General features: G+C 25.9%; 1 protein-coding gene across 1 annotated transcript in view; it reads right to left on the bottom strand.

Moving 5' to 3' along the window:
* Window positions 1-17,621, bottom strand: part of LOC132942570 (probable G-protein coupled receptor No18) — a 119,599-nt gene that overhangs the window by 39,958 nt on the left and 62,020 nt on the right.

Raw genomic sequence — 17,621 nt, 5'->3', positions numbered from 1 at the left:
GTAAAAAAAGTAAACGTTAAAACAGCGTTTTACGCTGAATCGTATTTACGTATTATAGTGAATTCAACAACCATATGTTATTTTGCAGTGGTCTTTACCTTCGTATTGAGTAATTCATTAGTATAGGTATTATTTGAAAATCCAGATGTTTGTCTAAGCCGAAGATCTTAAGTATTATGTATATCCTACATGTATAATAGACGGATCATGTAAAGTTTTCACTGGTACTTCGAAAGGGATTATTATTTCATATCGCCAACTTTACGTCAATCCCTTCCATCGACATCATACAAACCGTTTCTGTTTATCAACTTTAATAAATTTTAACTGTGACAACAATATAGTAAAGTTGTTTTGTGAACACATAATAAATACGACCCTTTGGTAAACAGACTTAACATCATCCGTAAGTAATCTATGGCCTTATTGTATGTAGTATGTGGTAAACATAATATTATAATCCTTGATATTTAATAATCATAAGAAGAATATTATTAATTATTAAACGTTGATACCAAAAGTAAAATCGTTAATAAGTAACAACCAATGCCGATAATCCTAGCTATGTTTGTGCATTAGCGTAAGCTGTGTTTTAATGACAATAAGCTATTTATGAAATATTAAATTATTCAATATTTAGAGTTTAGACGCCATAATTATTAGAAACGTATATTTATTATAATTTATAATGTATGTAGTATGCCTTGTTGTTCATAGAATAGGTACCTAATCCATGCATAAAAATGTACTCGATTAAATAATAGAATATGTAAACCAACTAAACAGTGAATACAATAAATTATAAATGGATCGAATAACTATCTTAATAGTTAAAATAAATAAATTAGAAATAGTTTTAATTAATTATAAATTACAATAGACTATGGAAAAATCTTATTAAACCACAAAATATAAATCTAAGGCGTCTTATAAGTGTTCCTTCGTACATTGGAATATAACACACTACACACATAATATTTGATATTAATAATATCATATTAAGGATAGAGGGTGATTCAGCAAGAATGCTTAACCCCTTTTTTCTTCAATAATGCAGTTATTCGAAATCTGATTTTTGGAATTTTCAAATACACTTTAATACCATATTTTAAAATTCTTGAGATTTTTTTTATACTACTTAAGGAGTATCCTATGAAGATACAAACTTTTGTTTTTCAAATGAGAACACCCCTGTTCAACTGTAAACTATACTGTGGATAATTTTTCTGAAAATGTTGACGTATTAGAATCAAAATTCGTACGAGTAGTTTTTGAGTTATTTAACTTCGTGTTCTAAGGATAAAAGGGCCATGGGGTAATGAGTTTACAAGATATGTGGACCATCGTGATTTGAACATTTTAGTCATGAATATTAGTTTATCAATATTAATAATTTGTAAAAATAGCCCTAGTATAATTAACATTAAATCCAATTTTACGTCAATTTTTTTATTTTTGTAAAACCATTTTTAAGGATTATTATCCTTAGTATATACTTTTTAATAACTAAGAAACTACCCATTCGGATTTTGAATTAGGTACATCAACATTTTCAAAAAAATCATCCACTTAATAATTAACATGAAAAAGGGGGTTCGATCTCCCACAGGACACTCATTCTTAAGCCTTTAGTAGTACGAAAAAATTCAAGAATTTGAAAAAAAATGTCCTTGAGTACCTATAATATACCTATATATAATAATTCCAAAAATCAGAATTTGATAAATTCATTATTAAAGAAAAAATGGTGCGAGCATGACATGGTGAATCACCCTGTATAATAATATTATACAATATCACTACAGATTATTATTGGAATTTTGTTTTTGTCCTTCATGTTTGAATCTTTATAGTAAACTTTTGTATGCCAGGCGGAGTGAAGAACTTATCGAAGTTTTACAACATATCTTTTTTTTTTGTCCGTCATAACTTATGGAACAGACAATAATTTGCTTCATTCTCTTAAACAATGAGAGTGGTCTCAATATTTATTTTGAATTAGCATTTTTTCAACATGATATAGTTTTAAATATTTTGGCTTTTTTAATTTTTTTTCTTTGTTGGTTTATTTTTATTAAGTTGTATCTTATCGGTCCCAAAGCTTAAGAATGGCATACAATAGGTTCTTCATAAGTTGTTTTTACAAAATAAAATAAAAATCGTAAAACCACAAGCACAATTTTTCACATAAAATTATAAAAACTTTAACAAAATGCGTTGAAATCATAAAAAGTAATAAAATATTTTGTTGTTAAAAAACAATTTTGAGTTTATTACCAAAATGTCGAAAATTTAATGCAAGCCCCCTCGTCAGTCTTTCTTACAGCAATTTTGCATTTTCATTATTAAATGACGGAATGCCGTGACACATGTCCGATTAAAAATGCATGTAATTTACGATAACTGACAAGTATTAAGAAAAGAAGATATTGTATTAATTTATATTTTATAGATACCTACGTCACATTTTTAGATAAATGTGAATTTTTTTACCTTTTTTCAATTTTCAATTTTTTACGTTTGCAGGCCAAATAATCGCTGAGAATATTTATTTTTTACACATTTACATAGAATAACATTATTTTTCATGTTAATTATGAATTTAGCAACACGTGGACATACCTAAATGTTGACAGTCATGGGAGAGGACGAGAAGTGTTTGGGGGGCCATATCCAACTATTCCAACACGTCACTTTCCGTGATAAGTTCAAACGGATATTGAAAAATTTCTGACGAGTCGTATCGATGTCGCGGGCAACTACAGCCATTACGGTCGTCATCGTAGGATTGTTTCTCCATGACGGCCGCGCGTGTCCCACGGCAATAAGCAACGACCCGCGTTAGACGTCTCACGGTGCCCAATTTATTTTTTGCAAACAGGATGTATAAAGGCTCATTGCATACGCCATACATTCAAACGAACAAATAATTGGAGTACCTATATGTTCATAACAATGTTTCTTCTTTATTCGAAACATGAACAACATTTTCGTTTATCAATTTATTAGAATCAGCAAAACATAATTTAACTAACAAAAATATATTGTTCTCTATGAGGTGTGACAACGTAATTTTAAATAATATTAGTTATCAAACACAAAAGATTAGCACACAGTTGCAAGATCACAAAAACAACACAGATGTAAGAATAATATTATAGTAATAATTTATATAGTTAGTTATGAATTATAATCATTTTCAGCTATATTACTTCACAACTTTATACTATGCTGCTGCTGCAGTCTGAAAATTACAATTAGTGCATATTGTAATGAAAACTAAAACAATACTTGAACATTTAACTAATTTTAAAATCGTCAGGTGTTTCAACTGTAAGAATTCCTTCTGTGTTTTTTTTTTTACTATTGTAAATTAATTATAACCAATTTACTTAAGTACCTACTATAGGCACTTGTCTTGTATAGATTGTAATTTTTCATGAATAAAACTAAGCTATTTAAAATAAAAATTGTTTCAATACAAAATTTGTAAATTATTTTTCTGTTGCCAAATCATAAAATTTTTATTTTTATTTTGAAGATGACAATTTATTTTTTACAAGGTTTCTCATAAGTTTCTTCATACGCAATATTAACAATACATTTAGTCACAATATTTTTTAGACTAATTTCAAGCTACTACCAGTTACCACTAACCAATTTTACACCATTCTACGGTCTACGGAATAATACTATCTACATGCTACATCAGTACAATTCCATGTTTTCACCAAAAATTAGTCAAGCCAACTAAATTTAATAAATATAATAATTAGACCATATAATGCTATTTATATACTTAGATATATATGTTGATTCATCCGTTTCCTTTGTTTTTTTTTGGCCTACATTGATTAGTCATTGAATTAAAATTCATTTTATAGTATTCTCTAAACATTTTGGTTTATCTACCTTCTGTAAGCAAAGCTTGATTGAAGGCAGAGAGTTATTTTCTAAACTATATACATTTAAAATAAAGAAATATAGACAATATAGAATATTTCAAGAGGTCAAAATTGAAAATTCCCAGTAGTTTTAAAAAGCGTCAGGAAAAACAAAAAAAAGATGAAAAATTTGGTAATTTTTACACAAAACCGACCTTTGAGAAAATCATTTGATTTTTTTGGTGTAACTCTAAAACTGATGACCCTTGACATTTTCTCCAAATATTTTTATATTAGCATTTTCCATGAATGGTAATATTGTGAAAAAATATGTTACATAATATTATAACGACATGCTCGACAACTACTGTACAGCAGAGTGGTACCCACTTTTATCCACCTTTTTTCATTTAAACTTTTTTTTTTAATAGAATAACATGAAAAATATTTGAAATTATATTTAAACACCCGAATAAATATGCTCATATTTTAAATGAAAATGTTGATAAAGATTCCAATTTACCTGAACAATATTTGTTTCTTGAAATATATAAAAATTATAAAATTTAGTTTATCTTTTTCCTCCCACATATAATAGTATTTATTTGTGGAGTCTACAATTTTGCAGCACTCTATCCACTGTATCTGGTCATATTTAGCATTAGAATAATAACTTCTTGTTGATTATTCTCCATTATTAGTAGTTTTTATTGATCTAGGAACAAACCTCATTGTGATGTGCATTTTTATGTTTTTATAAATATTCGGTATATTTAATATACACACAATTTTAATAATATAGATATAATATCGAATCAAAATGTGTTTAAATTTATAATCTAAATCGAATATATATAATATTTAATTTAAAAACATAAGCAGTGAGATAATTGTGTAATAAAATAAAACAATCAGTATACTTTATATAGATGGGCACATTATATCGTTATTGTGATATTGGGTAGAAAACAAAAACAAAAAATATGTTTTAGTATAATATAAATTAATTATTTTACACAATATGTAGCAAACCTAATTTACATGAATCGACATGAGAATAAACTTGGTTATGATGTATGTTACGGAGATTAAAATAACAACACGTCTGAATGCTGAAATGTGTTAATAAGTTGTAATTATATTTTTTTAATAAATGGTTATTTAATATGAAAAAAAGTACCAACTAGATTTACTTTTCTATAAGAAAACATTCCGATGTCAAAAATCGGATCATTTTTAATACCGCAAATGTTGAAGACGGACAGAAAAAAACACACATCATTGTAAACACAATGCATTCATTCGCTACGCTCAGAATCTAAAAAATACATAATATTAAGATATGTTGTAAGAAAAATAGGTTTATTTCGTTATTAAAGTATATTGTGTATCACCCTTAAACGATTCGTACTTTTCTGGTATCGATTCGTAGAATTGCTTTTTGCTAAATACACAAGTTATAAAAAAAAAAAAAACCAATCTATTTAACTAAAACTACTAAAAGGGTGTTACAATCATTGAACCTCAATGTTTCAAAAATTAATTCATTGATTCAACTACTATCATCTATTAAGATCTTTTAATTATAATTGCATGATATTTTATAATGTTTAATTTAATTAAATTTTATCGAGAAGACTTGAGTAATATATTAAGTCATTCAAAAATCTATTGTTCATTTGATCATTATTATTCAGTATATAATTAGTCATCATTGATAATATTATGATATATTATAACTCTGTTACTGATTGCTATAAAGATAAATAATTATATTAATACATTCATAAAAATTATTTTTATATTATGTCATAGTTACCTACTTCCAAAATTTAATATGTCATAGAGATAGAATTATAGAAAGCTATAAAGGACGTACATGTACAATCTTACATCTTAGACAATTATGGTTTTAATTTGAATTACGAAAGAATGTAACTTGAAAATCTATTTTGTCTAAAGTGTTTACTATAATATATTATTTAATTCATTATTGTTCTTTCTATTAGGACAATGACAAAACAATTTATTAAACGTGATATGGGAATTTCTCGCATCTTTAATACAAATTGTAGGTAGATATAAAAGCATAAATAAAATAATAATGGTAGAACTATTTAATTATATACTCACATTTATTATATATATATATTATAATGTCAATGATTTTTATATTGCACGTACAACTTATTGAATTACAATTAATTTGAGAAAATAATATGTTTTAAAAATTGAAAATAATTTAATTCAGATAAAAAAAATATGATACATTGAGAAGATACGAGATTGAAGGATAAAAATTATACGATGAAACGTGGATAACACATTACTATAATATATTTCTGTTCACTAACTTGAACAGAATGATGGATGGATTGAAATAAGAAAAAAAAGAAAAAGAAATTCAAATCGTGATTGACGTGTTTGCTAAAAAAAAAAAAAAATACTTAAAAAGCGAATGAAACTATATGAAAGATTAGTTTTGGCATGGTGAACTCGAATAGCAACAGACATGTCAACCACACGAAAAAGACAATTATTGACAGTTTATAAAAAAATAAACTACGGCGGTTTGAGGCAAAAAAAAAAATACTAACTGTTCAAAATATATTATTGTATTGTACAAAGTTTGGGGGAGGGGTCTAAATTTGAAAAATGTTACCCTTTCAGAGAACTTTTAACGAAACTTTAGTGTAATTATTATTTTATATTTAAAAAAAGATATTTCTTATTATTTGTACATGACATCGATTGGTGATTGTTGGTTTTAAGTCTAAAGATCTTACCTGAAAATCTTATCCAAACGAGTATAATATTTGAAAAAATTAGAGCTAAATATTATCAATTTATTCAAAACAAAATATAAAAATACTAAAAAAATAAATAAGTAAGTAACCACTGTGTTTAATCTTGTCATTGAGTAATTCACTGCAGTAATGTATGTGTTAAAATGCAATGATAAATGATTGCATACGAAAGCGGTGGCGTACTTAGCTTTTTTGAAAAGGGCGAGGGATATGTAATGTTTGACTACCTATTCTAAGACCAAATTATACATCGGTTAATATAGTTTCATTGCTTCATCGTATATTTTATACAACAAAAATAAGCCAAAAGGAAATATGACACAAAATAAAATCAAACAAAATAAGAAAACCATATGATGAGAAATCGTTATTTTACGCGTTAATATCCAATTCCATAAAAATTTAAACTCCAGACGCCCATCTAAATATTTGTGGAATGGCGTTCAAGTTTTATTTTAATTTCAATAATTATACATTATGAGGAACCTTGTATTATATTTGCATGTTTTTTGACTGGAGGACATATTTTTACATCCATAGAAAACTATCATAAGTACAAATCAAAAATGTAGTAGGTAATAATCATGTAAATACTCATGATATATTTAGATAAATCAGAGTTCTGATATCAATATAAATAAAATACCATATTAAGTTTATTTACATAATGTATAAATACTGATTTACATGAAATATAAATAAAATACCTAAAACAAAAAAAAAATTGTAATATTGTTTTTATTTATCAATATTGAATAAAATATAAATTAAAATATAAATATAAGTTTTAATTCAACTGTACAATGTTCATACTTTGAACATTAAATTGATAATTATAATTTATTTTTGAATAAAAATAATGGGTTATTATTTACTATAATATTAATTTATTATAAATGTGTATATGATTGGTATGCCATAAATCTCAACACGGTGTTAACGAGTATATTAGCGATGCACGAATAATTTTTTAGGAAAATATGATAACTTACGAAAAATTATAAACCTCTAGAGTACTATAAATTATAATATGTTTTTAAACTTTTAAATGTCCATAATCATACTGCATATTATATTATATGCTTTTACACAAATTGTATTTATTTACTTTACAATCAAAAAAGGCATATCGTTTTATAAACGATTAATGCTTCACTCAAAATGTTAATTTAAATTGTAAATTATGTGACCTATTATAGCTGAAACGAAATGTAAATCGTCTAGTGATGATCGACAATTTCGTTATGATACATCAACATGCACTTTGATCTCGGTTATATGTTTTTTTAACGATCGTTATTATAATACTTGCGGTTAAATTGTTATAACGTTGTCTGTGTTAAAATTCACTGCTGAAGTCCTCGGCATATTAAATCAAACTCAGCGAGAAATTATAACGACGAAATAACTCGTTTAAGAGCTTTTTACTAACGATCCTAATTTACATTAACTGTTTTTGAAAATATTTTGTCAATGATAATCATCTATAATAAATGAAAAAAAACGCATCTTTTTAAAATATGTATGTAGAGCAATTCCCTTATCATAAACATCTAAAAACATATTTAGACAAAACAATATTCATAGTTTAAGACCCTGGGAAAAGTAGGTATTTAAAAAGCACCGATAACACTATTGTATGTATGATTGAGGTATATAATACAAACATGTTTTTAAAAAATATTTTGTTTAGAAACTTAATAACTCGAGACAGTATCATTAAAATAACTCTTCAATCTTAAGATACCATAATATTCTTGTATAACAGGAAAAAAATAAAATATTAAAAAATTATGACATTTATCAACAATTATATTATATAATTAACCACGAACTACTTCATAAGTACAATTTAGCTTAATATTGCTTTTATGCAAATAAATACATAATTTATACTTAAAACAGAAATTACATTCATAACATTTTTGAAAACCTAAAAATATCATTCTGTCATAAATCAGAAGTTGTATGGCTCTCTAGGGAACATACTTACGATGGTTTTTGTATCACATCGAAAATGAACATTTGTACCTTTGGAAAATAACATAAAAGTACAATAAAATATTTTTAGTAGTAAGATATTCTTTGTTCAATGTGTAAATTTGACTTTACATTTTCCATCATCATTGATTTTGTTTTTACATTACGTTTTTCCTTTGTATCTCTTTTGTGACTGACTTATAAATTATTTGATTTAAACAGAGTAAATATATAATTGATTCAAAATTGAAATTATATTTTACAATTTTTCTTTTCGAGAATAAAAATGACATTTTAAAGTTAATTTTCTTTCCGATAAGAATGGTAAGATAAAAATGTATATATACCTATTTTCTGAATGTCTAAATTATACACCCAAGCAATTATACGACTAATGGACAATCATGATTAAAATTAAATTATTTTAATTCAACGTAAACATTTTTAATTAAATACTTTATGGTATAGACGTTTTTTGCAGTGTTCTCAAAGAAAATTATTTTTTTCTTTTAACACTGCCACTCATAAAATGTTTACTTTGATTTTTTGTGGAAATAAATCGTACGTAATAAATTATTAACACTATTTCACTAGTCTTAAGTCTTTATATTTCATGCATTTTTAAATAATTTATTACAAATGAGCATTTCTAGATGATCTATTTTTTTATTGAAAAATGTATTTTTGAATTCTTATTTTGTAGGTTCATTAAAATTTATAATTTTATAATTAATTTAACATATAAATCACATATAATATGTAGCTATTTTGATGGTAACATATTGTAAAAGTCATATACTTGATATCTTTATAAAATAATAACTATAGATATATAACTAATCATTGTTGATTTTATAAAATGTAAATACATATACTGTATAGGTATTAGGTAGTCGGAAAAGTACATTAATACTTTATTACAGTTTTTTTATTCTAAAAGTTCATTAACTAGTTAATAATTAATATATTATCAAATAAACTATAAGCTATAGCAGTTATATACTTATATCAATATATTTTAATATATATATTATGATACTTAGTTTACTTTATTAATCAATTTTTTTTTTTTGTGTATGCGTAGTATATACAGATAATACAGTTGATATGACATGACTTGTTACACTTTCTTCCAATTACCTTAGTGCAATTTATCTCGTTTAATTACAAAATATGTCTTTTAAGATAGGTTTACCAAGTCGAAAATTCAAGCCTTCTCGTATTCATTTATTTTCACCATTACTTTTTATTATCTTTAACATAAAAGGTATATTCTGCCAGTCAGTCAACATGTTCAAAAGTATTCGTAGCTGAATTCATCGACGGTAAAGTTATCTAAACTAATGACGCTGTTACTATCATAACCATTGAAAATCTTCAGAATCCTCTTGACCTTATGCCAGCCTGGTACACAAAGTGCAAAATTACAGTCACCATCGATAAATCATCCCATTAATTCACGTTTAAATTACACCAAGATTTCTCTTGATAATAATTTAATTAGGTATTATATCCAACAACGTTCACTACCTTTGTCCAACCCTTGTTCAACAAAATATTTACATGGTCTCAACACATTGAAACTTCACAATTACTAATCATTCGTTGAAAACCAAATATTATAAAATATTAATTTATAAAATCATATTAATGTCCATATGAACTTACGGCATACAAATCTGGAAAGCAACAAAACCTTAACAAAATCCAAGCCTTCCAAACCTACACATCAACATTCAACACCATTATACTGAAAAAGCCTTTATTTCTATAAAAGGTTTCGCTCATGTTATCTGCCTCGTCCTAAAACTCTAATTAATTGACAAGCTTAAATCCAATACCATTATATTTTACCGTTACCCGGAAACTAAAGTAGAAGACTTCAACGCAAATGGTGTAAATTGGTTAATAAGCAAACATTTTTTTTTTTATATTTTTAAAATTGAAAATACTTTTATAAGCCATTAAGTACCTTTTCTAATATTATAGTACTTCAAGCCACATGTACACGAGTTAATATTTTTTTCACATGAGTACATTTATTGTGAATAAAATAATATTTAAAGATTGTGATATCTCTATTAAATTAAAAATATATATATATATTTGTTCGTGTCTTCATTATCACATTATTTATTCAGCTAAATAAAATGTTTTTAACTAATAAAGTATAACTATTAATTATACACAATGAAAAGTTAAAAAACTTTAATAAGTTATCCAATAAGTTTAATGTTTTTTTTAGGATTTTTAATGCAACAAATATTAATTGTATAACTTACTCAGACTGTCTTTTAATTTGTAATTAAATAATATTATTTAAAATACAGTTATTATTACAGTTATATAATACATTTATTTGCGTTTGCGTTCTGGTTATACATTTATAACTAGTAGGTAATCGATTTGATATTAGTGTATGGCTTGCATTTCGAATACGTTATTAATTGTGATACCGTAGTATTGAATTTTCACAAGAACTTGGGTACTGGTACAAAAATATAATTTCAATGTTTGCCCAGTTTATTGCTCAATTTATTAAGGCAGTACTAGTAATGAATAATTTTAATTCGTTTAGTTTAATAAACAAAAAACTGAGTAAAATTATTAACAGTTAATTCAATAATTTGAAATAACTCAGTTACATTTTTTTTTTCATCACACCTGATTTTCCCCTACTTAGTGAAAAACAATATTACTACCTGCGGTAGTTTTTTAACATGGTTAATTTATTTTTTGGAGAGTGTTTACGAAATACGGTTTATACTAAAGTATTGCACAAAAGAGTGTAGTGTTGTGTAAATTAATAACATAAATTATTATGAACGGCACCTACTTACATAAATAAGTGTATTATTAATGGTTTAATAAACTAATATAGTTAATGAATAAACAGCTCTTCCAACTCGTCTGTAGATACAGTTAGGAAGAGACAAGACTCTTAACGTCTTTACATGAGTGTTTTCGAATTTTTACCATTATGATTGTACCATAATATGGCTACGATATTATTATGGTACCAATGGTATTATTGTTAATATCAGTAATATATGGTACCAGTTTATTTATGAAATTTTATTATATAATATTATAATTTATAGGTAATACCTAGTAATGCAATGACGAATTTATTTTTAGTTGTTGATGCATGCAAATTAATTATTGTGTCTACTTGTGCAGATGTTGGCAGGATGATTATTTGGGTATCATAATTATAGTGAATTAAATCATTAATGCCAAATAACTTATAATATTTAGCATTTTTATGAAGATGAGTAACTATAAAACACGCTTAATCAAATATCTTTATAATAATATTACATAAATAACTATTGTATTATCTAACATAGAACGTTAAATGTTAAAATAACACGGTGAGTCGGTGTTTATAGTCGGTAGTCGTAGTTCGATACCTATATTATGTTTTTTGACAAAAGGTTTACCATGAAATAAAGTTCACGTTTAGATACTTTTAATACCTATTTGAAATGTCAAATGCAGCTAAATGTCTAATATATATTATATATATATGAGTCAAATGATAAAAGTTATACTGTAAGTAAAACAAAGTGAAAAACACTTCTAATAGGTACTACCAAAATAAAATAATATATTATTATGTCTACCACAGTCACACATATTCACTGAGTAATGAGTATTAATAATATTATATAAAGTTTTTAGGTAGGTATTAGTTATAAAGAATTATTTCTATAACCTATAATAGTATAATATGTACCGAATCTGAAATTTTAAGCACGGAACATAATAATATTTATCTGGTTACTTTGATCAAATACTTTCCAAATCATATTTTATTTTCCTATCTAGGATATTACCTAAAATACAAAACGTCATAACGTGTTCTTGATTATTTTTTATATTATAATATTGTGATTTATAACAATTAATGGTTATTAATCAAGCCAATCAAGGTAAAAACTATGATATTAACAATACAAGTAAGTGCCTTACCGATCTTCATTTGAAATCCAAAGCATTAATATTAAATGATTACAATAGATGATGGATACAATAATATTGTATTATAACTAAACACAGTTTATAATAAACATGCATTATTATACATAGATACCTAAGTATATTTAGACTATAGATTAATTTTTTTTAAAACAATTTCAGTGTCAGTCATTCATGCTTATTTTACAGAAATTATTGCTAAGTTACTAATTTTGTCTTGTTGAACATATACGCGGTCCTTATGGATAAACAATATGTTCGCCTTATTATTCCATTGAACTTGAACGGAAATGCAGAAAAAAGAGTAAAGACGTACCTCACAAATTCAAATAATATTAATACAAACTATTATCATCGATTCTAAATACTGTAATTTTTGATATTTTCAATTGTTAATAGTTATTCATAGCCTCATAGGATAAGCTCTTATTCGGTATAAAAAGTACCGAATAACTTATTTGTGATTTATTCATTTAGTAAAACTTGATTCAGATATCAAAAACACGAAAAATTACATATTTTTGTTATCCGGCGAATAACTTAAGTTTATTCGACGAATAAAATCGATTGAAAAACTGGCCGTAAGTATATTAAACATTGTTTTTATTGATTTAATTCATTTTATAAGCTGTATAATTTGACCAGTCATATTTTCTATTATTTTTATACACAAAAAATAGAAAATAATAAAATTGCAAATATAATATACATATAGATAGGTATATTTAAGTATTTTCCTACCGGTTATTTAAAAAAAAAACCTAAAATATACTCAACGGATTTTCATCCTGGGAAATTGGAAACACTTTTCCAGGACCTCTTATTAAATTTCTGACTGAAAAGTGGTATAAGTTTTTCAAGTCCAAACTTGCATATTATAATAACTGAAATGTTGAGTACCTAACAGTTGAACAATGTATAAAGAACAATGAATAAGTATATACATAAAAGGATAATATTAATCGAATTGCGATGCCTTTAAAAAGTATTACCATATGAATATTTATGTTTGTCATTTGGCTAACTAAAATATCCAATACAAATATCAGTCAAGTAAATTAAAAAATAAACCTCTCTATAAAAATGTAATAAGGAAATTGTTATAAATTACTTGGGTGACAACTTTACGAGAATAACGGAACAACATTGGTGAATGAAAGTATATTTTCGGGGAGAATATTATATACATTATTTATGCTAACTTAAGGAACGATCATAAATTTACTATAATATCCACCGAATGTAGGTTTTTGATCCTTCAAATTAATATACTGTTCCAACTTATTGTCCATACTTAAATTAAATATTGTCAAGCTACATACAAGTAAACTACATTTTTAATAAACATTACATTAATGATAAATAAAAAGAAATTTCTTAATATGATCAATATAATAGTTTTAGACGTATGTTTGTAATTCAGACTTCGGCTAACATGCAGTAGGTAGACGACTATTTTTTTTATATCATTTGACTATTTGCGATGTGCCAATATGCATCACAACTCTTAAATAAAAACGATAGGTAAATAACGTAATAAAACTGTTGTTGTATTAATTTTAGTGTTGCGTAAGAATATAGCATTTATTTTTTAAATAAATAAAATGTTATAATTTATAAATGTACACATATATATATATATATATATATATATACTAGCTGATCCTGCGCACTCGTTGCCCGTAAAAAAGACAACTCTTAAAAAATTGTGATTTTTCAACTCCTTTTGGGTGTAACGTCTTGCTGCAGTAATAGCAACTCAGCCACCTCGAACAATGTGCGACACCATATCAAGTAGACAATCCACCTGCTATAAGTGCAACTCAGTTACCTAGGTAGGCAATGTGCGGAAACTAATAATAAATCAATACCAATTTCTACTAATTATTTCTCCTATAAACAATAGCAATCATTAATTTTATAAACAAAAATGTCCATCCCAAGTCTTAAAATCCCTGTTTGAGCACATCTCCGGGTTGAGCCTACCGGGTCCAATTGTAAATCCAAACCACTCAAGCACACACAAAAAATTTCATCAAAATCGGTGCAGCTGTTTAGGAGGAGTTTGAATACTTACACACTGACGGAAGAAATATATATTAAGATATAGTAGGCGTAGCGTATAAATGAAAAGTTCTAGGCAAAATATCGTATCATAAAATGAAGTTGTTATAAAATTATTCATTATATTGATGTAACAGATGGTCGCTTTCTAAAAAAACGTTCAGACTTTTGATTTCACTTATTTTTTTTTAAGTGAAAGTAGTAACGAATTTCGCTTTCGAGTTTTAAACATTGTAAGTATATAAAGAAAATAATAGTATTAAATTTACTTCCTTATGTATTTTTACGATTTATTTCCGGAAATTGTATCCCATATGGGTTACGTTGCGTAATGTAAAATTTGAAAGTATAGTATTGCGCATTCGCATACTTATATTTTCCTTTAAAACCGGTTTGATACAAATCATCAAAATCATCATTAGGTGCACACAACAGTTTAGGCAATATAAAAAATGTATCTCTGCAAATTTCAATATACTAGAAATAGCCGATACATTATTGTATACAATATTAAACTACTGTACTGTACATATAGAGTATTTTTGATATTTTTGATATAATAATAATATATTTGAGTATGATTGTCAATAATTATAAAAATAGTAAAAAAAATAAATTAATAACTTACATAACAATTTTATACTTTTCATAAAGCAATTATTAACATTGATGCTTTTTTGATGTGACTGAACCTATAAATATTTTCATTATTACTAATATTCTCTTTTTAAACAGGATATTTTTAATTTTTTTTTTTATTTGAATATTATTTTGCCTTGGATATTTTAATACAAGATGTTTTATCCCAATACCATGTTATATCAACACGGGGAAGTATATTTCCCTTATCTCTTAAACTATGCTGAAGTGCTATTCAATTTAATAAAAATATATAGATAGGTATCTAAACAAATTTATTATTTTGTGTTACGACTACAATAATAATATGCTATTCACAGTATTATAAATCCGTCAAATGTAAATCCTATTAAAAATATTATGAAACAATAATTAACCTCCTTGTGCATAGATTTCATATCTGTGAAGTATTGTTTATTTATATTTGATCATAAAATTTGTTATAGAGTACCATAATAAAATACATCCATATAGCTACGCTCAGCATATAAAAAATTAACTGAAATGTGGTCTCTTTAACAAATTAAGAAAAGGTATTTAAAATGGTTTTTTTTTTACAATGGTATAACGCGTTTGTAAGTTGGTATACATATTTTTTTTTAATATGAAATTGAAACGTGCCTTTAACGTCCCGGACGTTACGGTTCTTTTTCTATTTATTTTTTTTTCAAGGCTATTAAAAAGTATTTTCTATTTTGTTTTAATTTGAAATTTGTATGTTTTACTTGGCTTTGTTTTCATTACGTAAACGCATTATATCACCGGGGTTAATGTCAGATGGGTCATCTTATCGTGGCCGTGAATGGTTGGTGTACAGTACATCCAAATCCTATGAAAGACGTAATATATAGACTAGCGCGTTACGACGAGTGCACTCGTAAATAAATTGACTGTAATATATCAAAAAGTACTATATAAATATGAATATTCATGAAACACTACGTACCCAGAATATGTCTTATAACATAAAATCGTTTCACAGAGGTTGGTTATACACATAATATATTCTCCGATTGTTACGGTAGGTACAAACATCGGACCACTATCCAACTAACGAATTTGGCAATTAGTTCACGGCGTTATTACAATATCGAATACGGCATAAGTATTTTGATGATATTATATCAATTCAATCGAAACGTTGTTAATTAACCTAATTAACCAAGTTTCTCCAATTTACTTTGATAACGTTGCTTTAGTTTTGTTTCAAAAGCAGTTGATTTTTAAATTTACATTCACGTTTCGGTCCGGTGTTATAAATTTATTTGTCAGACATTACAATAAAAAAAAGATTTCTACATCTTTCACAGAATTTTTGCATCTTGTTTTCAATAAGTTTGCATGATTTTAAATAAAACCACTGCAGTCACATTAAAAAATTTCTTTTGAACATTTTCAACTGAAAATGTCTGTTACACATAATGTCAATATAGCTTGTAGTAGGTAATTAAAGAGGTAAGTATACAATACATACATACATACATACATACATACATACATACATACATACATACATACATACATACATACATACATACATACATACATACGAATTTGTATACATTAAAAAATATCGAACATAGATACTTGATATTAAAACAACACAATACTTTTTTTTTTAAAATAGACATTACTCAAATAATATTTTTAAAGTGTAAAAATGAAACAACGCAAACAAGTCTGTGGATAACATAATTATATTGTGACTTTGTTCCGTATCATACATTACACGTAGGTAACATATAATATATTTATCATTAAAAAAAAACACACAGCCAGCTTCATAAGTTACTGCTGTCTCTAATTCTTTACAAATATGAACGACAAATAGCAGTATATTATTTTTGTTGTTTTTATGTTGGTTTAAAATATTATAATATGTACCCGCAGAAAAAAGTCTTGAATCAAAAATTAGCATGGGTAGACGGGTGGTAATATCAATTTAAATTAAACGTTGTACACCGTAATTATAGGCACCTGGCAATTTGATAGCTAATAAATGATTCATATTATTATTTTTATTCTGGTAAATAGGTACACAACTGTAAATTAAATGGAAAGAAATTCCATTTCTGCAGGTCGTGTGACGCTTACCTACATCAGATAAAATGTATCGATTGTGTATAACTTTTATGTCGTTTATAGTTGTTTCGTAGTCTCATCTGCTTATTTCGTTTTAATTTGGTTTCAAACAACATTTCACAGCTGCAACGGCCGGTAAAGTGAATCATTTATATACTTGTCATGCAGAGTGTTATTAATTAAT

The sequence above is a fragment of the Metopolophium dirhodum genome, chromosome 4, assembly GCF_019925205.1.
Source record: "Metopolophium dirhodum isolate CAU chromosome 4, ASM1992520v1, whole genome shotgun sequence".
Classification (NCBI taxonomy): domain Eukaryota; kingdom Metazoa; phylum Arthropoda; class Insecta; order Hemiptera; family Aphididae; genus Metopolophium; species Metopolophium dirhodum.
Note: the sequence above shows the minus strand (reverse complement) of the source record. Positions and strands in the feature narration are given on the sequence as shown.